Raw genomic sequence first — 25,824 nt, forward strand, 5'->3', positions numbered from 1 at the left:
CAAAATCCAACATGTTTTTTGAGTACGCTTTAGTGCTACAGCACCTTCCACCTAGTCATTTCAGGAAAGGTGGGTAAAGCGAAACTGAATGAAAGTGGGTCTTGAATAGAGCATGTGTTGATTGCAACATCACATCATGGACCAGCAAAGAGAAACCCTTAGTTGGAGATTGAACAAAGCCTATTTTAAATGTTTTGGTAGGATTTCTTGTGCTAAAGGGATGAAAGAATTAATCAAGAACAACTAGGGTTGCTAACTTTCCAGTTGCAGAAAACCGAACACTCTTGCCCTGCCCCTTCTCTGAGCCCCCGCCCCCAGCTCACTGTATTCCCCCTCTCTCCGTTGCTCACTGTCCCCCACCCTCGCTCACTCACTCACTGTCACTGGGCTGGGCAGGTGGTTGGGGTGCGGGAGGGGGTATAGGCTCTGGGCTGGGGGTGTGGACTCTGGGGTGGGGCCAGAAATGAGGGATTTGGAGTGTGGGAGGGGGCTTTGGGCTGGGGCGGGGGATAGGGTGTGGGAGGGGGTAGCCTCTGGGCTTGGGGGTGCAGGCTCTGGGCTGGGGCCAGAAATGAGGGGTTCAGGGTGTGGGGAGGCTGGGGTGCAGGGGGGTGAGGTCTCTGGCTGAGGGTGCGGACTCTGGTCTGGGGCTGGGGCTGAGGGCTTTGGGGTGCAGAAGGGGGCTCCAGGCTGGTGCTGAGGGGTTCAGAGTGTGGGACGGGGTGCGAGCTCTGGAAGGGTGCTTGGGTTCGGAAGGAAGCTTAGGGCTGGGGCAGGGGGTTGGGGCATAGGAGGGGGTGTGGGGTGCAGGCTCCGGGTGGCTCTGGCTTTGCGCAGTGTGCACTGCCCCGCTCACAGGCACCGCCCCTACAGCTCTCATTGGCTGCGGTTCCCAGCCAATGGGAGCTGCAGAGCTGGTGCTCGGGTCGTGGGCAGCGCGCGGCGCTCCCATGGCCAAGCCTCTACCTAGAATCCAAAGGGAAACACCAGCAGCTTCCAGTCAAAATCTGGATGCCTGGCAACCCTAAGAACAGCAAAAATATTTTATATTATGTATTCATCATTTATTGTAAAACCTCATGATGTATCCCCAGCACATACCCAATAATGATATGGAACGGTGTGAAAATGAATAATTTGTAATCTGAAAAAAGGGGCCTTCCCATTAAACAATATTGCAAAACTGTTCTTTAATAAGAAATTTTATTTTGAAATGCTTGAAGTATCTTGGGATAACACAATCCTGCTCTGACATGTTTACTAAATACTTATGTAGTATGAACAGCTGTCCAAGGAATGTTAATTATCTCCTAGGTACACAATAGCTGTTTAGAATTAGGGTATTTATCACTTGTTATCACAGCTTGCAAATATAGATCCAAAACAGACTTGCACACTGTCCAGTGTATGTGAAAGTAAAAACAAGAGAGGTGGCTCTCTGTAGACCTTCCAAACAAATCAATAACTAATGCACTTTTAAAATGTTTAATGCACAACTAAAAGTAAATTCAAATCTACAAGTAAGATGCATGAAAATAAAAATAGTGCATATAACACTGCCTCCCCCACCTTCCCCCACGCCAGATATACTAGTCATATGTTTTCTAGTCATACTAGACATGATAGAGTATATAAAATCATGAGTGATGTTGAGAAAGTGGATAAGGAAAAGTTATTTACTTATTCCCATAATACAAGAACTAGGGGTCACCAAATGAAATTAATAGGCAGCAGGTTTAAAACAAATAAAAGGAAGTTCTTCTTCATGCAGAGCACAGTCAACTTGTGGAACTCCTTACCAGAGGAGGTTGTGAAGGCTAGGACTATAATAATGTTTAAAAGGGGACTGGATAAATTCATGGTGGCTAAGTCCATAAATGGCTATTAGCCAGGATGGGTAAGAATGGTGTCCCTAGCCTCTGTTCGTCAGAGGATGGAGATGGATGGCAGGAGAGAGATCACTTGATCATTGCCTGTTAGGTTCACTCCCTCAGGGGCACCTGGCATTGGCCACTGTCGGTAGATAGATACTGGGCTAGATGGACCTTTGGTCTGACCCGGTACGGCCTTTCTTATGTTCTTATGTTCTTATACCAATATCCTGATCCAGGAGCAGCCGGAGTAGCTAGCCCACTAAATTATAATTGTATTAGTAATAAATCCACTGCCAGAACTCTAGAAGTACATTGGAGCTTGGATCCTTGTGCCAAAAGAAACACCTATGGAAAAGGTAGGCATTATTTAGTGTAGAACTGTTGTCTATATGTTGGCTGAACCAGTGTCCACCATATGATAAAAGGCCAAATTAAAAAACAAAACCCCCACTATATACAAATGGATAATAGAGCTATAGGAAAAGTCACAGCAGAAAAGAGCTAGCTATTGAATCAGTCAAACTAGACACAATATAATTAGGACTAATTTGGTCTTTCTTCCCCAGTTCAGAGCTCACTAGCTAAACATATTAATTTTCCTAAACGTCTTCTAAAACAATAATTGATGTAAGTGTAACTTATTTTTAAAACAAAATTATTCTTGTGTGAATCCTACCATGGTAAACTGGTTGAGTTATCTGTAACCATGTCTTGTTTAACCTGATGATTTAAATGGTTAACCTTTTCCTAACATGGATGCTTTTCCAGATGTCACAGGCCAAATTCTGCTCTCAGTTATAGTATGCTGGGGTAAATGCTTTCCCCAGCTGAGCTCGGAGGCAAGTGGAGTACTACCAGACAGCCCCACTCCTGGCCTTTGATGCAGACTGGAATGTGTTTGGAGGAGAGGGAGGTGTTTCTCTACCTCCTATTGGTTGGCATGGGGGGGACTAATGGAGGTGATTGGCTTCAGTGAGAGCAGAATTTGATTTCACATCTTTACATGACTGAACTGTTCTTTTTCTAACTGATTTTTTGTTTGTTTTTGGTTTGGCATGTGAAATATCAAGGACTAGAATTTCTTCTAGGAAAGTCAGAAAAATGAATTTTGATACCACTTTGAATGGCTACATTAACCTCTATTGTCCTAATGTTCAAGGAGCTCCATAACCCGGAGCTTGCCTATGGTACATCTCTGCTCTCCTCAGACCTCCTTCATCCTCTTATCCCTATTCACCACCCCAGCTTTCCTGATCTCTGCCGTAGTCCATTTCACCCACTCCTGACTTCTTGCCTTCTTTAATACCTACGTGCCTGGAAGAACCTGCCAATGACAATATGCCAAGCTTCTTCTCTCACACGTTTGAAAATGCAGCTGTTTCTTGAAGATTTCCTGTCATAATGACCATACACTATTCCAGTGGTCCCCCCCCCACTCCCACTTACCCGTAATGGAACCTGTCTACCCCTTCAGTTGGGGGCCAGGGGCTGAGCTGGGACTGGGGGGAAGGGCTGAAGCGAAGCTTGGGGCAGAGCAGGGCTGGGTGGCATTTCCTCCCCACCCGCTGTGGGGGCTGGCCTGGACCCCACCACACCCCCAAAAACGTTCCTCCAAGCCGCCCTACGAGGCATGCCCCACAGTTTGGAGGCCACTGTACTATTCTGTGTTGTACTGTTTTGTCTCATGTCCTTCAGAGCTCTTCAGATCAGTGATTTGTTATCTGTCTGGTGCTTTTCACACTTCTGGTGACATAATCTATCAGATTCTGGGAAAAGTCAATGTAAGAGCAACTGTAACTATCTTTGATAAAAGGCAGTGTCTCTACTAATCTGCACAGTCTTTACTTAACAATGGAAATATACAGGTATTAGATTAGCTCTGATAATGCTTCCCGAATATTACTGAATGATTGGGTGCAGGGCCGCCCAGAGGATTCAGGGGGCCTGGGGCAAAGCAATTTTGGAGGCCTCTTCCATAAAAAAAAGTTGCAATACTATAGAATACTATATTCTTGTGCACGCCCCTGCGGGGCCTGGAGCAAATTGCCCCACTTGCCCCCTCCCCTCCCCCCGGGCGGCCCTCATTGGGTGAACCTGTACCTGCCTGCAAAACTACTAAAGAAGTAGGTTTGGGGGTTAGGAGATTTTTCAAGGTTTAGGCTCCAAGAATTTCCAAAACATTCTCCCATGAGATGGGTAGGTCTGTGGGGGCCTCCAGAGATCACAGAGAATGAAGCCCCTATTCCCCCAGGCTCCTGCAGGAAACATATTGCAGGCTGCCTATGTCTGCACAAATGTCTCTCAAAAGAGGCTTTTCAGGAAATAACAGCTTAAGGAGGGGAGAATGCCATACCAGTGGTGTGCAGACTGGAAGGTGCGCCCCCTCAGAGAGAGGGCATAAGAGGTTCTCTGGGGTGGCGTGAAGAAACTGGGATCGGGCAGGACCCGCCACCATAATAGAAGGAGCGGGATAAAAATAGAATGGGTATTGCGGGGTGGTATTAAAAAAATAGTCCTCTCATGCTACAAACAACATGAATGCCCTGACCAGCAGCTTCTGCTCTCCGGCCGCCCAGCTCCGATGGCAGCGCCACCACCACCAGCAGTGCAGAAGTAAGGGTGGCAATGCCCCGGCCAGCAGCTGCCTTTCTCCAGCCACCCAGCTCTGAAATCAGCGCCACTGCCAGCAGCCGTGCCAAGAGAAAGGATTATAAATAAAAGTGGGGGGAGTGACAAATTCCATGAATGGTAAAGGGGGCGCTACTGGGAAAGTTTGTACACCACTGCCACAGACAGTGGTTCCTACCCAGGCTCACCAACTTTCTTTGCCTCACACTGTTCATGTTTATGGAGCTACAGTCCCATAACCACCTTTATGCAAAGCATCCCTGTAACTTAAGTTACCTGCGTGAATCATCTGCAAGGAGGGGATCTGGAATAAATGCTGCCCTCAGTTACATGTGAGAATATTCCAGGGACTTCACTGAAGGTTGTGCTTGTAAATCGAGGACAGCAGTCAGCCTTTGATATGTTTGAAACTGTAATCTGCATGACAGACACCACCCATTACTTTAGCCTGTTACATACTTCACCTTTGAGTTAGAAGAAAATCCATCATCTGTGAACTATTTGTAATGAACAATTTGTTGAACGAAATTAGCCCCTTAGGCTCCTATCCTGCGAACATTTATGCACATGCTTAACTTTAAATACTTGTAACCCCCATTGACTCCAGTGAGACAACTCCCATTTAAGTTTTTTCCAAGCTGAGGACTTTTGTTTGTACATTAATGCCCCCTACTGTAACAGTAGCCCCCGGAAGCCCGTACTTAGGTTGGGACTCCAATGTCCGGCCCTGCTGGAAGAAAGACAAAAGACAATGGATGTGGTTTAATTAGGCCGCAACTTTATTCACTTAAAATATCTGGAAGTACCTCATCATCGTCACTTCCGTAATTTCCGCTTGTTTGGGGGGCTTCTATCAGCACCTCCCCCTGTCCAACCTCGTTCCATCCATTTGCTTGCTGGTACCCCTTGTATTAAGATTAAGGGTGGTAGAAAAGGAAGGGAGTTGGCTCCTCACTGTACCAGAAGTAGGATCCCCAAACTCCCCTTCCTCAGCTCCCTTAAGGGATGCTTTCCTTTAAATCCTTTTCCAATCCATTTTCTCTGATGACTGTATCCCTTTCATAATGAGTAGCTGCACTGGACAGCTGCCACATGTTTTACATACTAAATTGCAACAACCTACCCATCTTGGCCAGTCTGGCAGTGAAGGAAAAATTCCTTCCCAGCCCCCAAGGAAAAGGGTGACTAGCCGCTAGCATACTACCCACAGCAGATGATGAACGTAGTTGCACGACTCTGTGGGTGCTCCAGGGCTGGAGCACCCATGGAAAAAAATTAGTGGGTGCTTAGCATCCACCGGCATCCAGCTTCCCCTCTCCCCCCACAGTGCCTCCCGTCCAATCAACTCCTCTCCCTCGCTCCCAGCGCCTCCAGCCCACCACAATCAGCTATTCTGTGGTATGCAGGAGGTGGGGGAGGAGGAGCAGGGATGGGGCGTGCTTGGGGGATGGGGTGTATGGGACTGGGTGGGATGAGGCTGAGCGGGGTTGGGAAGAGGTGGAGTGGGGTGGAGGCTTGGGAGAAGGGATGGGGTCGGGACCTGGGATGGAGCGGGGGGAGGGAAGAAGCAGGGTGGGGGTGGGGGTGGAGGCTTGGGGAAAGGGGCCAGGTAGGGACTGGGCCTGGGGCAGAGTGCAGGGGGGTTGAGCACCCCTGGGGTCCAGGGAAGCCCAGTCCTTTTACAGATTCAGTGGGTGGAGGCTGCAATTCTGATCTGGGTGAAAGACGGCTCATCTGGGACTGAACAGGGTATAAATACTCCTTCCTTTCTTCCGGTCAGGTGTGAGAGCAGCGCGCTCCTTCCCCGCCTACCCCCAACCAGATCCAGTCACTTTATGCTCCTTCCTGCTCTGTCCTGGTAAACTTTCTCCTTGCTCCCCTCCTGCTACTGGCAACAACACCTTTTCTTTCAGCCAGCTGGACAAGGATCCACCACATATAGTTGCAGTGATTACATTGTGATAGGCACTGTACAAACACATAGTGAGAGACAGTCCCTGGCCCAGATGGAGTAGAGACCCATTACTTGAATTTTACCCATGGCTCAAGATTAAGCCTGCTAATATTAAACAAAAATGCACATTGACAATGAAATCTAAAATGCAGGAAGATGGTGCCTTGCCAAGCAATTTTAAAAAGAAATTAAAAACTGGGCTACTACGGTGTGTAGTACATTTTACCATGTTGTAATATGAAGTAATACATTCCTGACTATCAAGTGATTTTGTGTTTACACCACACAGTTACAGTGGGTGGAAATTATATTTAAATTCAACAGCTCTTTAACATTAGCCTGAAGACTTGAGGGGAAAATAAAAATTAACAATAGATTTGCTACAGTTGACAGCAGTCTTATGTTGCTCAGCAACCTTAAATGCTGCTTAGTGGATTTTCAAACTAACTATTCAAGCACAGATGCATTTTAACAAGGATAGCATAAGAAACTACATTATATAGTGCACATTCAGCTGATAGATGTTTTCTCTTCTATTCTTACAGGTTTGTGCCTGCAGTTAAATAATTGTATATAGTTAATCAAAGAGAATGGATCAAAGAGGATAGAAAAGTTCCTGACCAACGGTAGACTCTTTTCATATGGATTAAATGGTAAAAATGCAGAAAGCAATTAAGGGACCAAACCTGAAAACACTTACAGTACCAGGTGTACTGCTTACTATCTCAAATAGTTTCATTAACTGACTTCAGTGGGACTTTTCAGTGTAGTGCACATTAGCAAGGTTGGGCCCTAACAACACTCTTGCACCAGCTTGGAAATCCATATCATGTAGTGTGCTTAAAGAGCAATATGTTCCCACTATATGTACATATGGGAAGCCCAGTAATAATACATAATACTTCTCTAGCAGTTGTCATTTAAGTGCATATGGCAAACTTTACTTTTGTTTCACAGTACCCCTGTGTGGTAGGTAAATCTTATCCCTGTTTTGCAGAAGGGAACACTGAGGTACAAAGAGACTAACGCCGTATTTTTCAAAAGCTTGCATGGAAGCAAGCAACTGTTTAGGACTCATTTTCAGGCACAAATTGGGATTGGGTGTACACAGAATTTTTAAAAATTGCTCTTATTTGGGGTAGAGTGCCCTGACCACTCTGGGTCTCCTGTGTTCCATAGAGACAGGTTTGGGAGGTAGTAGTAGAGGTGAGAGCTCTAAGAACAGCAACAGAATCTGATCAGGGATTGCAGAGATTGAGTTGTAAGTAAAGCTTAAAGAGCTGGCTTGGCTAAGTGACGACTGGGGCAGTCATGATAAGAATGAACGTATTGGAAGGACACTTAGTGCTACATTTAGCTACCCACCACACTGAGAGTGATGTGAAGCTGCACCATTCACCTGCCTAGGGCAAGCTTTGGTTGGGATTCTGCCTTAGATAACACATCTGCTCCCCCAGGTCCCTCCCGAATACAGGGAGAATGTGCATGGGAAGCACTCCTAGCGAAGGTACACAACAGTCCTGGCCTTCCATATAGATGGATATTGAGCTTACTGTATCAACATACTAAAAATTATAAGAGAGACAAGATGGGTGAGGTAATATCTTCTATGGGACCAACTTCTGTTGGTGAGAGAGACAAGCTTTTGACCTTAAACAGAGCTGGTCTTCAAGTCCTGGGACCAACCTGGCTACAACAACACTGCATGCTAAAAATTATAAAGCAATTTGTAGGTATTCATTTATTCAAATGAGTGAATTGTTAACAAAATGGGAGAAACAGGACAGCTTTCATTTTGACAGTAAAATAGGGAATTAAGGAACAGCTAGTTCTTTAACATGGTACTGAAATCAGAGTGACTTTCTATGTAAGCTAATCAAAGCAAATATAGAAACAAGTTCAAGAAATTTTGCCTTTTCCATGCAGAAACCAAAAGGAGGGGACAGATATATTTACAGAGTGCATATATTTCTGTATTCAGATAAAGACCTATACTACGGTAATTCGGTGAATACAACCGTCTCCCATGGGGAAAAAGCCAATCAAAATCTAATAGTTACTTTTCTCAATCAGAACTGATAATGAATAATAGCAGACTATGAAATATTTTTATGAACATGACCTAAAAATTAGCTAGAACTCTCAGTAGTGGTAATAACTAACTCTAAAATAGAACTTTTATCCATAGATCTCAAAGTGCTTTACAAAGGAAGTAAGTATCATTGTTGCATTTTATAGCTGGAGAAACTGAGGCACAAAGAGATGAAGTGACCTGCTTAAGGTCAGCCAGCAGGCTAGTGGCAGAGGCAGGAATAGAACCCACATCTTCTGAGTCCCAGTCCAATGCTCTCTAATCACTAGGCAACACTACCTCCCATTGCAAAATGATATTTTATAAGTCTCTCATTAGTGAACTGTAGAATGTACCATTTCTAGAATACTTTCCCCTACAAATACATATCCAGTTTGTGTGTTACTTATTCTCTGTGTAAAGCAATTCTACCTACATTTCTTTAGTTCTCAGCTCTTTCTCAGTTTAACTGTATGCCCCTTCTTCCTGTGTTGACACTATTGCAAATCTGCCTTCACTATTTCCCTGTTTGCTCCAGAACATTATATAAATCAGAGTGATCCCCTCTTAATCTTTCCCATGATAGCACTGGTAAGCCTTCTATTCAAACCTGGATATCTTTTATACAATGTCCAAATACAAGCTTCTGAACGTTTAAACACTTGTATCGGTAATAGAGGCCAGATGCTGAGCATCTTCTGAATCCATGACAGTTGAGAACACTAAATATTAGAGCAGAATGGGAAACAGTTTTCCCAACCCAGAAAAATTGAGATTTCAAAAATGTTTCCATTCCAAATTTGGGTGAAAAAGTCATAATCACAAACTTTCACGGATTGAAAATCCACACCAAAAATTAACTAGTGTCAGTCAAAACATTTTGTTTTCATAATTTGGATTTAAAAAAAAAATGCTATAAATTAACTTAAATTTCAAAACATAAAGTTGTTTCAATCTGGAAAATGTAACTTTTCATTTTGAAAGCATTACGACGGGATTTTTTATTTAATTTTTTTTCTAATTGATCTCCTTTCCCAAGAAAATGTTCAGTTGTTTCAAGTTAGCAGTTTTCAATGGAAACAGTATTTGATTGAAAAATTCCCAGCCAACACTATTAAACATTGCTCAGGATCAAGATCTTAGTCACATTTGAATGTTGAAATGCCTGTTTCAACTCCTAGGTGTTGGAAATAGACACTTAATTTGAGCACCATGTTTGATAATGTGATCCACAGATTTTGGAGGTTTGGTATTGCAGATTTTTAACCCATTAATCTTTAACATTGGAAATCTGGGATCTAAGGTTTCCTTAAACCATTAATCAAAACAAGTTTACTTGTCTCATTCAGAGATGCATTAGTAAAGACAATCCAAGCAACTGAAAGAAACCTGCACATAACCTACATGTCCTGTTATATCTGGCTCTTCAGAACTAGAAGACCCTTAGTTTCATAATCTATGTAAGTGAAAATACTAGGAAGTTAAAAGTAAGGTGGAAGAAAAGCTTCTCAACATGAGCAGCACAACTGGCAAAAATATTTCTCTTAGTAGTGAGAATATTGGGTCATTCAGATTTCTCCCCTTAGTTGTGGGCTGTTTGCAGAAACACAGTCAGCTTCTGCTGCATGGGGCAAACTTACCCTATTCTATCTGATGAAGAAAATTCTAATTAGTATTCAGATAATTTATACATCGGTGAAATGGCTCAGACGAGTGTTTGCATATTCTTTTTGGCTAAGCTGAATCTGTTCTTCTCAATTAGCCTGGCGTAGTTTAGCTGTCATTTTTAAAAAGCAAGAACCAAGCCTATTTAACACAATGGAGTCCAGTGTGCTCGTTTAATCATGGGCAGTTGTTTAACCTATTGAGTGCCAGAGGGATTCCAGTGCAAGACAGGGACAATAATTACAGCTTTATGAATGTGCGCTGGTCCTGCTGGTGCTCTGCTGATAAAAATAGGTCTACCTCTGGGCATGCAGGAGGCACATCTTCAAAGGGTTATTAGTATAAGCTCTTGGTGCCATTTTCACACACAGTTAAGGGTGTTTTATTGTCCTGAATACATTTGCTAGACTCATTGAAATTCAAGAGTAATTTAAGCTACACAAGGAATTGATTTTCAGGTGGTTTGTCTTTCACTTAGAACAATTGTGGGAGATACTTTAGCTAATAAATATATCCACATTTAAAATCCTTCAAGATCTGTACAGTCTGCTACTGAATCTTTTAAACATGTGCATTTATGATTATTTAGAGCAGAGGTTCTCAAACTGGTGGTCAGGACCCCTCAGAGGGTTGTGAGGTTATTATGTGGGGGGTCATGAGCTGTCAGCCTCCACCCCAAACCCCGCTTTGCCTCCAGCATTTATAATGATGTTAAATATAAAAAAAGCGTTTTTAATTTGTAAGGGGGGGTCGCAGTCAGAGGCTTGCTATGTGAAAGGGGTCACCAGTACAAAAGTTTGAGAATCATTGATTTAGAGAGCCAGGCTCAGAATGGTTTAGTGGCCTGGTGGTGCTTTGTGCTGCCATGTGTGAGACTTAGTTTTGATTAATTACTATGTATTATTTCGACAGCTTCAGACACGTGCTTGGTGTTTTGCACCTACAAGGCCACAATCTCCCTGCCCTGAACAATTTACAGTCTAAGCCCTCAGTCCTGCAAAGGCACATGCACAAGCTTAGCTTTATGCACTTTGAGTAGCGGGACTACTCATTGCATAAAGCACACGAGCAAGTCTGTGCAGGATCAGGGTCTAAAGCCTCTGCTCTGCTCTCCACACGCAGGCCCCCACCTCTTCACAGAGTCCCAGTGACTTCAGTGGGGCTCTGCACAGTCATTGGGGGCAGCCTTACTGAGAAGCTTGAAGGGCTGGCATCCAAGTTATATCATATCTCCTGTTCTGACTGTGCGTTAGACAGGAGCCCTGAATTCAGAAGCATTGTGGAGTCGGCAGAATAAGGCCAACATGTCAAAAGTGACCACTGATTTCAGGTGCTTCTGTTTCTGGGTGTCCAACCTGGGACAACTTCGTTTTCTTTTAATTTACATTGGTGTGATATGGATAATAGTCTTCATGTAATAAATTAATCTAATTCAATAGACTTAAATACCTTTACATTCTTCATAACATCATGTATGAGACCAGATAAGTAGGAAGGGGGCTTATTCCACTAGCCTGTGCTCTTGTAGACTCAGAACTAGACAGGACAGAGGGGGCCATCGCCACCCATGACCCCCAGAGCAAGTAAAACTGGTGCTATGCAATAGAAATGACCGTATCCTCCACCCTTGAAACCTACTACTATAATCAAAGAATGGGCACCGGAAAGCCCACTCCCCGCCCCAAACAATGTCAAAATAGGAGACGTTTGTTAGGAACCCCAACATAAGAGCACGGAACAAGTGGGGCAGTACCGCTGGTAAAGTCATGCAGAGCGGGATAGCCACTGGTACCTATGACATGACAAACCCATGTTGGAGAGGGGCATGACATTTGTGTCATAGCACATGAAAAGGGCAGCAGACCTGCAGGTCTCCCCCCTTTAAAAAACAGGCAACCAGCCAGGCCCATGGAACTAAAAATCCAAAGCGTACAGAACTGTGGATAATCAGGACAAATCATGCTAATTAAAGCCCCAATCTTTCCTTTCCTCCCCCTCGCTCCCCCACACAACCATATTGTGGAGAGAACCAAATCCATCCCATGCATTAATATCCTCTCCCTGTTTTTTGCTGTCAATGAGGGAGGAGCAGAGAAGCAACCGGCTTCTCTGGAAAAGCATCCAGAAACAAGATATTCATAATAGAATTCCCCATCCTGAGAGAATTTCATGAATAGAAATGTTTGCATTAGTACCAGTCTGGCGAACTGGTCAACATAGGCCCTTGCAACCCTGTATAAAATGAACTGGCTAGGAAGCCTGGTCTGGATTATTCAGACAGAACAAGGCATGTACTGCACTGAAAACATGCTACTAAAGATCATAGAGATGGTAATACTGCAAGCATAAGGGTTTTAAACACGTGTCAGAAGTCCGGATGTGTGCAGCTGGATCCTTATATAGGTCGGCCAAAGCAATCAGAGCATAAAAAGTATAAGCTTTGCTGCTGTAAGTAGATATTACCTACACTTTCTTGTTTTCTTTTTTGAACAAAGCAAAGCATTACACCCTCAGAGCTAGTTAGCTGACCTAGAGTGCCACAAATTGTATGACAATAAAAGATCCTTTTCAAGCGTTTTAGTTTTGGTGAGAGACTTATGTGCTGGAAGCTGCAGTGATATTACAGATATTGTGACAAAGAAACATATTGTATATTCCTGAAAGATCTGAATCCAAATAAATGTTGTGTTTTAAACCCAAATCTTCCCTGTAAAACAAAATGAAACAAATACAATATTTTGTGTAGAGTGATGATCCAAATCTTAAACTAAATTACATCCTATCTCCCAGTAGCCATAATCTATTTATGATTTATCTTATGAGGCTAGCTAGCAAAGGAGGACTCAGTTTTATGGCTGAATATTACTGTTACCACTGGGTTATTTGCTGTTCCAGAGAGAGAGAGAGGTGAGGGCTAGGGGTTTATACAGTGAAAAGCTGTGAAGTGATATAATGCTTATTCCTTCAAGAGACAGCAGTTGCTATACTTGTCTTCACAGTATGAATGCACATGTATTTTGTCTTTAAACATACTGTAGTCAACTATTAATAGTTCTGTTACTGGAAAATAAAATGTATTTATCAATAGATGTCAACTGCTGAACTGTCAAGATTTTCATTGCATTCACTGGTAACTGCTTATGACAGAATAGCTGTGTGTTGAGGGAAACTTCCATGTTAAAACTGGTATTTTAAAACAATCCTTCTTTGTTACAAACACCACCTGAGATTGTTAAAACTGAAAGTACTTAAAAATAGCCAGTTTACTTTTATATTGTCTGCTATCTTGGACATTTCACCAACTTGGACAATGAAATTAGATTAGTCAACTTTCCTTTTTCCTAACCTGTTCAAGCCTCTCCTGCAGCAGCAACATATGGAGTGTTTTTGTTTTTAACAAGCAATCCATCGGGACTTTTTTTTAATAAAAATGAGCCACATGTGACCTGGGAGTGTCTCTTTAAACAAGGACTTTCTCTTCACCCTTCCTGTTCTCCTACTGTACCTACTGTGCAATGCAATCATAGGACCCAACCTTACACCACAAGTAAATTTCTCTAACACAAGATCAGAGTCTGGCCCTTCCAATAGTGATGGGTGAGAGGAGGAGGGCACAAGGAGCTTCCTTCTCAGTGCAACCTGAAAGGGGGCAGGACTGAGGCAGTATCATTGCTTGGCACCTCCATGCATGCTGGCAAGTAAGCTGCACCCCACAGTGGCACATAGCAGTGGCCACTCCAACTCTCTTTGCTCAAGCATTTCAGGAGGTTTATTGTCCCACAGGATCAGGCGGTGTGGGTTCATGCTGTCCCTTACTGGGGGCTATGTCTAAATGGCATAATCTAGCTCAAAATTTTTCCTATTGACTTCAGTGTGACTGTTCTAAGGATCAGACCATTCATTCTTTATTTCTGGCATAATAAACTCTTTTCACTTGAGCTCAGTTTCTGGAATATCATAAATTCTTCTTTGAGTGATGGTCCCTCTTGTATTCCACTGAGTGTTACGCATGTGCACTGTATGCCCTGAACCCCTGAGTCAGAGAATTTGACAGTAGTGTCCATTGGTCTACGCATACACCCTGGCTCACTTTGTGCTTCCATCTGAGGTGATAAAGGGCAGGGCAGACCAACTGCGCTTGCAATTCCTTCTCACCGCCGCATGCTCTGGATCGGAAGTTTCAGTGGCCTCGTCTGATGCACCTTTAAATGCATAGTTGTAAATAGTTTTGAGTTTTGTAATATTCCTACCAGTTTTATTGTAGTTTTTAGTGCTTGGTTTAGATAGATTGGGGGTTCATTTCTCTTCAACCCCCCCCCTCCCCATACCCACCTGCAGGTCCAGGACTATGCCCAGGAAGCTCTCATCATGTCTAGGTGCAGTATCTGCCAGTCCTTCCCCAGCCATACCTGAGAAGGCCAGGCTCTCTGCCTCCAGAGGCACCTCATGGAACTCACCATGAGGCCTCACTTGGACCCAAGCCAGGGGACACACATCAGCCTGAAACTGTAAGGAGTGCACCTACTGCTACCGAGTCCAAATCCGATACTGGTGGAAACACCCCTATGAACCTTGTGCTGGGGCTAGTCGGGAGGTAAGGAAGCATACCCATAAGCATGGGACTAAGTCTTCCTCAAAGGCAAAGGAAGTGGATGCTCCTTCCATGAGTTCAAGACGTGGAGATGGAGCTCACGCCAAATCCCATAGACATGAAAAGAAGTCCTACAAACATGGGGATCTGGCCGTTCCAAGCACTGGTCCACTGGTACCATCCGTACCGGTGCCCCACAAGACATGGGATTCACCAGCTCCAGGGAAGTCCACGGCACCAACATTGGTACCGAGTAAAGAGAGGGTACCTCTGACACTGGGGAGATCAGGAACTGTGTTTGTGCCCCAGAATTTATTCACCTTAACAGAACCAGGGTAACCCTGTCTGTTGGGCCCTTTTACCTCTAGGGAGATTATTTCTCCCCCTCGTGATATGCCCCCACTGTGGGACCTCTCACTGCCCACTTCAATGGTCTACACCCTTCCACCAGCTCCGACAGTACTGCCAGTGGAACTTCTCATCCTCCGAAAAATCAGAAGTTGGAGAGGGACTGTTGATGTCTTACCATCCATATGTGCATTTGTAGAGGCTATCCTGGTCTTGGCAACACCTACCACTTCAACCACCATGGAGTCACTGGTACCCTATGCTGTGGGAAAGAGTCCTGTGGCACCTTATAGACTAACAGACATATTAGAGCATGAGCTTTCGTGGGTGAATACCCACTTCGTCGGATTCACCCATGAAAGCTCATGCTCCAATACGTCTGTTAGTCTACAAGGTGCCACAGGACTCTTTGCTGCTTTTACAGATCCAGACTAACACGGCTACCCCTCTGATACTTGACACCATGCTGTGGGGACTGCCTCAACATCCCCTGGATCCAGCCTATTGGCCGTACTGGGAACCCTGGTCCCAACACCCTCCCCAGAACCACCCTGAATCGCGAGGGAACCTTCACTTGCTTCTCCATTGAGAAGGAAGCACCAAGGAAGCAACAGAAAACCCAGAGATCCTACCTCCTGGGACCCACTTCATAGGCTTTCACCTCACAGCTACAACCTCCTATCAAAAGATATTTCTGAGACAACCTTGAAAGCTACTAACCACTTTGCCTACCACCTCACAACCTCCTTACCCCTTTGAGGGTTGTTTCTCACTCTTTCCCTCAGTTTGGAGTGCAATAACAATGGACAAATGGGTTCTGAATATCATTCACCGTGGCTGTCTGATTGAATTCATGATGCTACCTCCTCCAAAACTCCCCTCCCTATCCCTCCTCAGGGACCACTCTCATGACATTAGTCTCACCCAAGAGGTGAATTCCTTACTACAATGGGGAGTGTAGATCGTGTTCTCCCGGAATATCAAGGAACAGAGTTCTATTCAACTTACTTCCTGATACCTAAGAAGAAAGGTGGGTGGAGACTAATCCTCGATCTCAGCCATCTCAATTGCTTCATCCACTGATTCAAGTTTTGTATGGTCATGTTGGCAGTGACTATTACATCCCTAGTGAAAGCATGTGGTTTATTACTCTCGATATGCAGGATGCTTCTTTTCACATCAATATCTATCCACCCCATAGACGTTTCCTGAGATTCACATTGTGCACCCACCATTTCCAGTACAAGGTGCTTCCTTTCAGAATAGCCATGGCTCCCAGAGTCTTCACAAAGTTTTCTCTGGTGTAGTGGCCCATATCAAACATTAAATGAAAAGCACTTTCACAATGTTAAGTACTTGGCACTCCAGCTGAGGCGTGCACACAGTCTGTATGTGAAACAAAACAGACCCCTTCTGGGGTATACAGTCCAATAGGAGCCTATCCCCGTGACCCTCTGTGGGTGTCTCTGTAGCCCTCCCTGTAATTGCTGGAGAGTGATTGTCAGCCATGTGTTCCACACCCAAGGACACTTCCTTGCCATTGGGTCACTGTGCTATGTGCTACCAGTATTTCCAAGCCTCTGTTCAAAAACCACATGGCAGAACCCCCAAAATTATGAGACTCTCTTAAAATATCATTAGACTTAAAAAAAAATTAGTCTCATGTTTTTGGTCTGAAATACTTCTGTTTATTTAACTATGAGAGTAAGCTCCCCCTCTCCTGATCTGTGTGAGATCAATTTAATTTGAAAATTCAACCTGAAATGCATTGCACAGAAGAGGGACCTCCTCACTGGCAGTGTCAATGCATGGCTTCAGGGCAGCCCTGCAAGTGGCCCCTCAGTTTCCTTCTTGATTCCTCAAACCAGGACAGCCTTTGGCATATATAAGTAGCCCTTTTTGCAGCATTAATTTATTACCAAAAGTCCCCTTACCATAAATCAGAATTGCTCCAGCACAGTCCAAACAGGATTTTGGTCCCCAACAACTCCAGGTACGGCTCCAGTTTCTCTCACCATGCGTCACCCCCGCCGCTCTAGCTCAGGTCATAGCGTCTAGAGTTTGAGATCAGAAGGACCACCAGATTATCTAGTATTACCTCTTGTATATGACAGGCCACCAACACCGCCCAGCAGCTACACACTAATGTCGACAACCAAAAGAGACCAGAGTATTACAGCCCACTGGAGACCAGACTATTATGTCCCATGGCTGAGAACTGGAGGGCCCGAGGTGCACCAGTGCTCAAGGGACCCACAAAGGCAGGGAAATGATTGAGAAATACCCAGATAATCCTGCCAAGTGACCCACCCCCACACTGTGCGGAGGAAGGCAAAAATCCCCTGAGGTCACTACCAATCTGACCTGAGGGAAAATTCCTTCCCAACCCCACATATGGCAAACAGTTACACATGACCATATGAGCAAGAGCCAGCCAGCCAAGCACTTGAGAGAGAGAGAATGGTCCATGTCTCCTCAGAGCCCTGACCCGCCCTGTTTCTCCACACCTGGTGTTTCTCCATTAGGGTGACCAGATGTCCCATTTTTGGGGACTTTTTTTTTATATAAGTGCCTATTACCCTCCACCCCCGTCCCGTTTTTTCACAGTTGCTATCTGGTAACCCTGTTCTCCACCCCGTTTTTCTTCCCGGGTAGAGTTCCAACTCTTGTGTGGAAACATCTTTGACTCACCCTATCATCATTCCCCAGCTTTCAGCCTCCTCTGGCGTCATCTCTCTGGCTCAGAGATCCAGCAGACATCTCCCTCTCCCTCTGTTGCGCTGTCTTCAGTCCTTTCCAGCCGTCTCTGGCTGCAGTTGTCTGGCCTGGGAAAGTTTGTAAGTGAGCTCCTGACTGCCTTCCTGCCTTCTACTTTCACAAGCCTGATCTGACTCCACTGCTTAGCCAGAGAACGCCGACCACTCCCTCCTTCAGGAGGATCCCCTCCCTGAAGCACTCAGCCCAGCTCTGGTCTTCCTCTGAGCTCTCTGGACTCTGTCCCTTTCTAAACACTGGGTTGTAAACTCTCCCTCCAAGTTCTGGACTCTCATGCATAACTCCTAGGGGCAGCCAAACCCTTTTCATTACACCAAACTAGAGCACACCTGAACTGGAACAAGAGAGCTGAGCCCAATTTTAGTTAAGGGGCCAGTTACCCTGTTATAGGCAAGTAGGAGGGAGAGTCTCCTTGGGTAGGGGTAGAGGTGTTGTCATCCCTTCCCTCGTTTGTTCTCTATCTCCTGGTCATCTTCCCCCACCCCCTCCTGCCTCTTGTCTTGCCTTTTTCTTATCTCATGTCTCCCTTGTGTACCTGCTGCCTCCACTCCCCCTCTGCCAGTCTTGCACCAGTATTAACTTCAGAATTCCCACTTTAAAGCAGTTATGACTTGCTTCAATTTATACTGTCCTCATGATGAATTTCTGTGCATGGCCAAGAGCCCATGCAAATTTGTATGGTTAGACCCATCTTTCCTGGTGTACATCAGTACTTGGTGCATTGTGTGCACATTGAAGAGTGCTCAACCAGACACTCCTGTGGGGAGAATTGATGCACCTATATACCCATTTGTTCCCTCTTGTGTATTGCACACTTGAAGGGAAGCTAGGAGCTTAAGTATTGAGAGGATAGTCACAACACATAACAGCTTTCAGGGCAATAATGCCCCTTTAAACCTGAAGAAGAGCTCTGTGAAACTCCAATGTTTGTCCCTTTCACAACGGAGTTTGGTCGTTTAAAAGGTATCACTTCACCTACCTTGTCTCTCTCAGATCCTGAGACCAACATGGCTACAACAGCTTTGCAAACAACCTTTATATCTAAAGCAGTTAATCTAATTGATTATAGGTCGGTGAAGATATTTAATTAAAATAAAGTTATGAGTAGTTTAATCCCTTTCAAAACTGTAATTTAGGGTTGAAAGCCTGATGGCAATGAGTTGCTATGAGGCACAGTTATTTGTTGGCTGGTAATTTAATGGTAATAACATAGTATAAGCCTCCTCCTTAATCACCAAGCAACTAGTATTACATTTGGATTGTGGCATAGATTATATTACTTTGTAACGACAGAATCCTCCTAACGGCACACAAAAGCACTGCATTCTGAGGCTGCCCACACCCAATGGATTTGTTCTTTTAAAGACTGCCTCAGAGAAGGATGCCTTTTGAATGCTGTGCTGGAAAGTTGCAAAGGCACTAGTACGCTAATCTAAGATTTTGAACCAAAATCAGCTAGATATGGGATTTGGTTTGCTGGTATGGTTTACAGTCCTGCTAAATAATTTTTGGAAATGTGAGCTATTTGTTGCAGCTATGAGGTTTAAATTATCTTGAATTTTTGCAAGAGAAACCAACTGTATCTAATCTATGATTCTGTCTGCTCAAACAGCCACCATTGCTATAACTGAGTGCCTAAACAAGCTCTCCTCTCTCTCACTATCCCAAGAAATGACTGTTGACCTATTTTATCCCTGCTATTTCCCTTCTGAATTTATAGATTATACATTTTACCAAGGTGTTTTTAGGTCTCTCGCTGGCCCCAAGCCAAGTTTACTTCTCTAGTAACCTTTCTTTTCTTCTTGTGCAATATGTTTATATTGGTTGCTAAGCAGATTACTTCCTAGTTCCATGTTTAACAAGGATGAAAATGCTAATAAAGAGTTAGGAGGTGCCAGATAGCAGCATGGAATTTTTTAGTTAAGAAACTGTAAATAAGAGACTAAAATAATGATAGCTACCACTGCCTGGGATGGAATTTTTATGCATGAAATACTTGAGATTCTGATATATACTGTGTTTTATGTTGTGTCTTTATTTCCATTAACGTCTGAAAATGTCTGCACAGACAGCAAGAAATTTCAGCTGAGGAAATGTAAGTGGTGTGTATATATTATTATTATTTATTATTATTATGAAGTAGATGGTTCTGAAAGCTTTAATCTTTTCTTACAGTCTGTTCTCTTTCAAATCCTGTCTGCAATTATGCAAAGTCAAATTTAACTCCATCATATTAACCTTTCTTTTCATTATAAGTAGGGCTGTTGATTAATCGCAGTTAACACACACGATTAACTCACAATTAATTGCACTTGTAAACAATAGAATACCAATTGAAATCTATTAAATATTTTTGGATGTTTTTCTGCATTGTCAAATTGATTTTTGAAATTTTGAAATTTGATTTTCAATTACAGCACAAAATACAAAGTGTACTGTGCTCACCATATTATTTTTTATTACAAATACTTGCACTGTAAAAATGATAAAAGAAATAGTATTTTCAATTCACCTCATACAAGTACTTTATCATCTTTATCATGAAAGTGCAACTTATAAATGTAGGGGTTTTTGTTACATAACTGCACTCAAAAACAAAGCAATGTAAAACTTTAGAGCCTACAAGTCCACTCAGTCCAACTTCTTGTTCAGCCAATCGCTAAGAGAAATAAGTTTGTTTATATTTATGGGAGTTAATGCGGCCCGCTTCTTATTTACAATGTCATTTGAAAGTGAGAATAGGCGTTCACATGGCTCCGCTGTAGCTGGCATCGCAAGATATTTACGTGCCAGATGCGCTAAAGATTCATATGTTCTTTCATGCTTCAGTCACCATTCCAGAGGACATGCGTCCATGTTGATGACGCTCGTTAAAAAAACAACTCATTAATTAAATTTGTGACTGAACTCCTTGTGGGAGAATTATAAGTCCCCTGCTCTGTTTTACCCACATTCTGACGTATATTTAATGTGATAGCAGTCTTGGATGATGACCCAGTACATGTTGTTCGTTTTAAGAACACCTTTGCTGCAGATTTGACAAAATGCAAAGAAGGTACCAATGTGAGATTTCTAAAGATAGCTACAGCACTTGACCCAGGATTTAAGAATCTGAAGTGCCTTCTAAAATCTGAGAGGAACGAGGTGTGGAGCATGCTTTCAGAAGTCTTAAAAGAGCAACACTTTGATGCGGAAACTAGAGAACCCAAACCACCAAAAGAGAAAATCAACCTTCTGCTGGTGGCATCTGACTCAGGTGATGAAAATGAACATACCTTGGTCCGCACTGCTTTGGATCATTATCGAGCAGAACCCGTCATCAGCATGGACACCTGTTCTCACTTTCAGGTGACATTGTAAACAAGAAGCAGGCAGCATTATCTTCTGCAAATGTAAACAAACTTATTTGAGCGATTGGCTGAACAAGAAGTAGGACTGATTTGACTTGTAGGCTCTAAAGCAGGGGTAGGCAACCTATGGCACTGGTGCCGAAGGTGGCACGCGAGCTGATTTTCAGTGGCACTTGCACTGCCCAGGTCCTGGCCACTGGTCTGGGGGGGCTCTGCATTTTAATTTAATTTTAAATGAAGCTTCTTAAACATTTTAAAAAACTTATTTTTTTTACATACAACAATAGTTTAGTTATGTATTATAGACTTATAGAAAGAGACCTTCTAAAAACGTTAAAATGTATTACTGGCACGTGAAACCTTAAATTAGAGTGAATAAATGAAGACTCGGCACACCACTTCTGAAAGGTTGCCGACCCCTGCTCTAAAGTTTTACATTGTTTTGTTCTTGATTTTTTTTTTTAATTGTGCAATTAATTGCGATTACTTTTTTTTAATTGCTTGACAGCCCTAATTATAAACACTGTTTTTTTCCCTGTAAAGGGTAAATAATGTTTTACTGACAAGCTGTGTTATGTTCCTAGCCTACCAAATCTGAATCAGGGTATGCACACTCATTTCAGTATGAAAATATATAAAGAGGAGTTCAGTTTGATTAAACTGATTTTGTTTTCATTTTAGATTATAAAATTGATACAGGATGTATATCCTGGTATCAAGAGGAAAATTATTGCTTGATCCTTCAGTCCTTACTCAGATTAATCTCCCCATTGAAGTCTATCTGGAGTTCTGCCTAAGAACTACTGGAGTATGCCCTAAAACAGGAAAATATGGAGTGAGTATCGTGGGTGGAGGTGGGGGAGAAACTGTGACTTTGAAAGGTAGTTGGATAAAAGATGAAAATATGCTATAGAGAAAAATCTGCACTGTTGGGAAGCTGGACTAGATGACACAATACCTCTTACCAGATCTCACTGTAATTACTATATGGGTTAGTGATCCCACAATTTAATCTGTTTTTTTTTTCAGTGCTCCAGATTTCTGAATTGTCCATACAATTAGTTTATGCTAAAATATCCTCTTCTTGTTACCCAATCCTCCCACTTGCGTGCTTGTTTCATTAGTCTATTACGCAAAGGTGAAAGTAAGCTGGTACGCTCCGGTACGGCGTACTCGCAAGAGCCGGTGTGCCGTACTGGGGCAGCCTGACTTCCCCAGGCGGCAATTTAAAGGGCCTGGGGCTCCCAGCAGCAGCTGGAGCCCCAAGCCCTTTAAATTGCCGCCAGAGCCCTGCTGCTGGAGCCCTGGAGTAGCAGCGGCGGGGCTCCAGGGGTTATTTAAAGGGCCCAGGGCTCCCCTGCCTCTACCGCCCTGGGCCCTTTAAATAGCTGCTGGAACCCCGCCACCACTACCCCAGGGCTCCAGGGGCTATTTAAAGGGCTGGGACAGTAGAGGCAGGGGAGCCCCGGGCCCTTTAAATAGCCGCCGGAGTCCTGGGGTAGCAGCGGCAGCCAGGGGCTCTGGCAGCGGCTTAAAGGGCCCCGGGCAGTAGCAGCAGCTGACCCCTGGGCCCTTTAAACTGCTGCCAAAGCCCCCGGCTGCCGCTGCTACTCTGGCATGAGAGGGGAGGGCACTTACTGGTACAGGGCGGGCCAGGGCTCGCTCTGACCCCCAATCCCCCTCCCTTCTGCCCGAGGCCCCGCCCCTTCCAGGGGCCAGAGCCGGCCCCAACCCAGCCCCGTATCGGTAAGTCCCTATTTCTACTTTCATCCCTGCTAGATGATTCAGAAGATTCCTTCTGCTGGCATCGCTAATTGTTGTTTGGAGAGATGGTGTTCGTGTGTGGGCAAAAAAACCTCCTCCTGTTGTCGTACACTGTGGGTATGTCTACACTGCAACCAAAAGACCACAGTTGGCCTGGGTCAGCTAGCTCGGGTCATGGGGCTTGGGTTAGGAGCTGTTTAACTGTGTAGACATTCAGGCTTGAGCTGGAGTCCAAGCTGTAAGACCCTGCAAGGTAGTGAGGGTCCCAGAACTCGGGCTGCAGTCTGAGCCCAAACATCTACACTGCAATTAAACAGCCCTCAGCCTGAGACAGCTGGCATGGGCCAGTGTCCAACTGTAGACATACCCTGTATTTACACCAGGGGGGTCTGCCTGAATAGCTATACCAGCATAGCTGTATCAGCAGAGGTCGGTGTATTGTATACTGGCCTTTAGATCGCAAGGTCTTTGAGCCAAGAACAGTTATTCTCCCAGTAGGGCCGAAGCTGGTTGAAGAGGTTGAGAGCTACCACATTGTAAATGCTAAACAACAGGTTAAAATAATCTGAAAAATTTGGATTAAATTCACATATTTTTAAAAAGAAGCACAGCTTCCTATGAAGCTACCTTCTGCCAGTTAGACACAGCACTGCTTTTTGGGGATGATGTGCACTCTAGAGGGAGCTCCCATAGGTGAATGGGGGAGGGTGTGCGTGTACATGTAATAAACATCTCCTGGGTGTGGTGTTCTGTCCCATCTAATGGCACCGAGACCACTTAGAGATGAGATAAAATGAGTCTGATCTACAGCCTTAGCTAACAGCCAGTTAGCTTTTAGTTCATCCTGTAGAGCAGGGATTGGCAACCTTTGGCATGCAGCCCGTCAGGGAAAGCTAATAGCAAGCCAGGATGGTTTGTTTACCTGTGGCGTCCACAGGTTCGTCTGATCACAGCTCCCACTGGCTGCAGTTCGCTGCTCTAGGCCAATGGGGTCTGCGGGAAGCGTGGCCAGCACATCCCTCTGCCCGCGCTGCTTCCTGCAGCCCCCATTGCCCTGGAACGGCAAGTGGGAGCTGCGATCGGCCAAACCTGCAGATGCTGCAGGTAAACAAACCATCCCAACTTGCCAGCTGATTTCTCTGACGGGCCACATGCCAAAGGTTGCCGATCCCTGCTACAGAGGCTCATGCACAAGCGCCAGAGGTCTGTCTGCGTTATATACGCACAAGCTACCCCATATTTTAGTCTAGTCTACTCTGTGAGGCACTGTGCATCTAGTCTACTCTGTGAGGCACTCTGGGGAGGTGCGGGACTGTGGCTCTGTCTCCTTCCTGTCCCTTTTGAGGCGATATAAACTTCAGGGGATAGATAGACGAAGCCGTCCCTGCTCTGCACTCTTGCCACCAGCGCACTTCCACTTCCTCAGTGCTCTCCACTTCTTTTCCTGTCCCGATTTCCCCCACAAACACCAGTCAGGATCTGGCCCACATCATTCCCTAGTCCTGCACACACAGCTAGCCATGGATGGTTACATGGTTTTGTTTGTTGAGCCATTAATAATACACATCTAAACACTGATACCTAATACCCTGAAAGGGGGCTTTCTCACTGCTAGTTAAACTGTAGTTTTGTCCAGATTAGATAGCAATGTGCTTGAGACTGGCTGAAATATGGAAGCCAGTTAAATGACACCAAATTATTGTGTTTGAAGGTGAAATTGGGGCAAGACACGAAGTGGTCTGTTGGCACCCTTTACAGGTGCCAATCGCAGTGTCTGCCTCAAAACTCAGATTATACTGCACTGCATACAAGCAGGTGGCAATGTGGTGATTTTTATTTTGCAGCAACAGTGAGTAGATCAAAAAGAGCTTCACTTCACCTGTTGTTGTTTCTTTATGGGCAGGTTAGCCAATCGCAATGCTTGAAAGAAGTGTAGGGAATATACTGATGGCAGCCTCCCTCACAGAGGAGGGCCACAATTAGTTAGCAGCCACCATGCCCTGCCCAAAGATGTGACTGCACATTTTGGTCCCCAACCTGCTATTTGAGATAGCCATAAAGTGCCAGCCCTTGTTTGACGTGAGTTTGGAATAACCTCATTGCCATCAAGTAATGCTTCATTTGTCACAACTTTACAGATCTTCTTTGTCCCACACATTTTAGGGAAAAAGCTATTTTATAAACATTTTACACTTTGTGTGAGTTTACTGTTGATGTGAGTCATAGACACTAAAGCAATCCAACTACAGGATTTAGAATGAAAGAAACATAAATATCAATATTTATTTTCAGTGATTTTCCTCTATCAATAACATGGAGCAATGTAAACACTGTTGCAGTCATATCTAGCTCTTTTCCCTGAAATATGCTGGCTAATCAGTATTGTTTCTCTTAGTAAGCACTGCCCTACACTTACCTTCATTAAAATACATCTGCCATTGTGTTGCCCAGTCACCCACTTTGATTAGATCCTTCTGGAATTCCTCACAATCCTCAGTAATTTCTGCAACCTAAATAATTTTGTTTTCTCAGCAAATTTCAATATCTTGCTGTCTACTTCATCCTCAAGATTATTACTAAATTAGTTGAATAGCACTGTTATTAAGAGCACCCAAATATTCACCCTGACAAAAGACCCTTTAGTTTCTTTCATTGTTTTTTTCTCTACTTTTAATCCACAGAGGATTCTACATTTTCCTGGATATTTACAAAGTATCATTTGTATTTTGTTGTGTGCAGTCTCCTCAACAGCTTTGTGTAATTCCAAATAAACTGTATGCTTTAGTATCACTTTGTCCACATAA

General features: G+C 44.1%; 1 protein-coding gene across 2 annotated transcripts in view; it reads left to right on the forward strand.

Moving 5' to 3' along the window:
• The window catches only part of MTUS2 (microtubule associated scaffold protein 2), a 295,503-nt gene that overhangs the window by 50,918 nt on the left and 218,761 nt on the right, over positions 1–25,824 (forward strand). The window lies entirely within an intron of this gene.

The sequence above is a fragment of the Mauremys reevesii genome, linkage group 1, assembly GCF_016161935.1.
Source record: "Mauremys reevesii isolate NIE-2019 linkage group 1, ASM1616193v1, whole genome shotgun sequence".
Lineage (NCBI taxonomy): Eukaryota > Metazoa > Chordata > Testudines > Geoemydidae > Mauremys > Mauremys reevesii.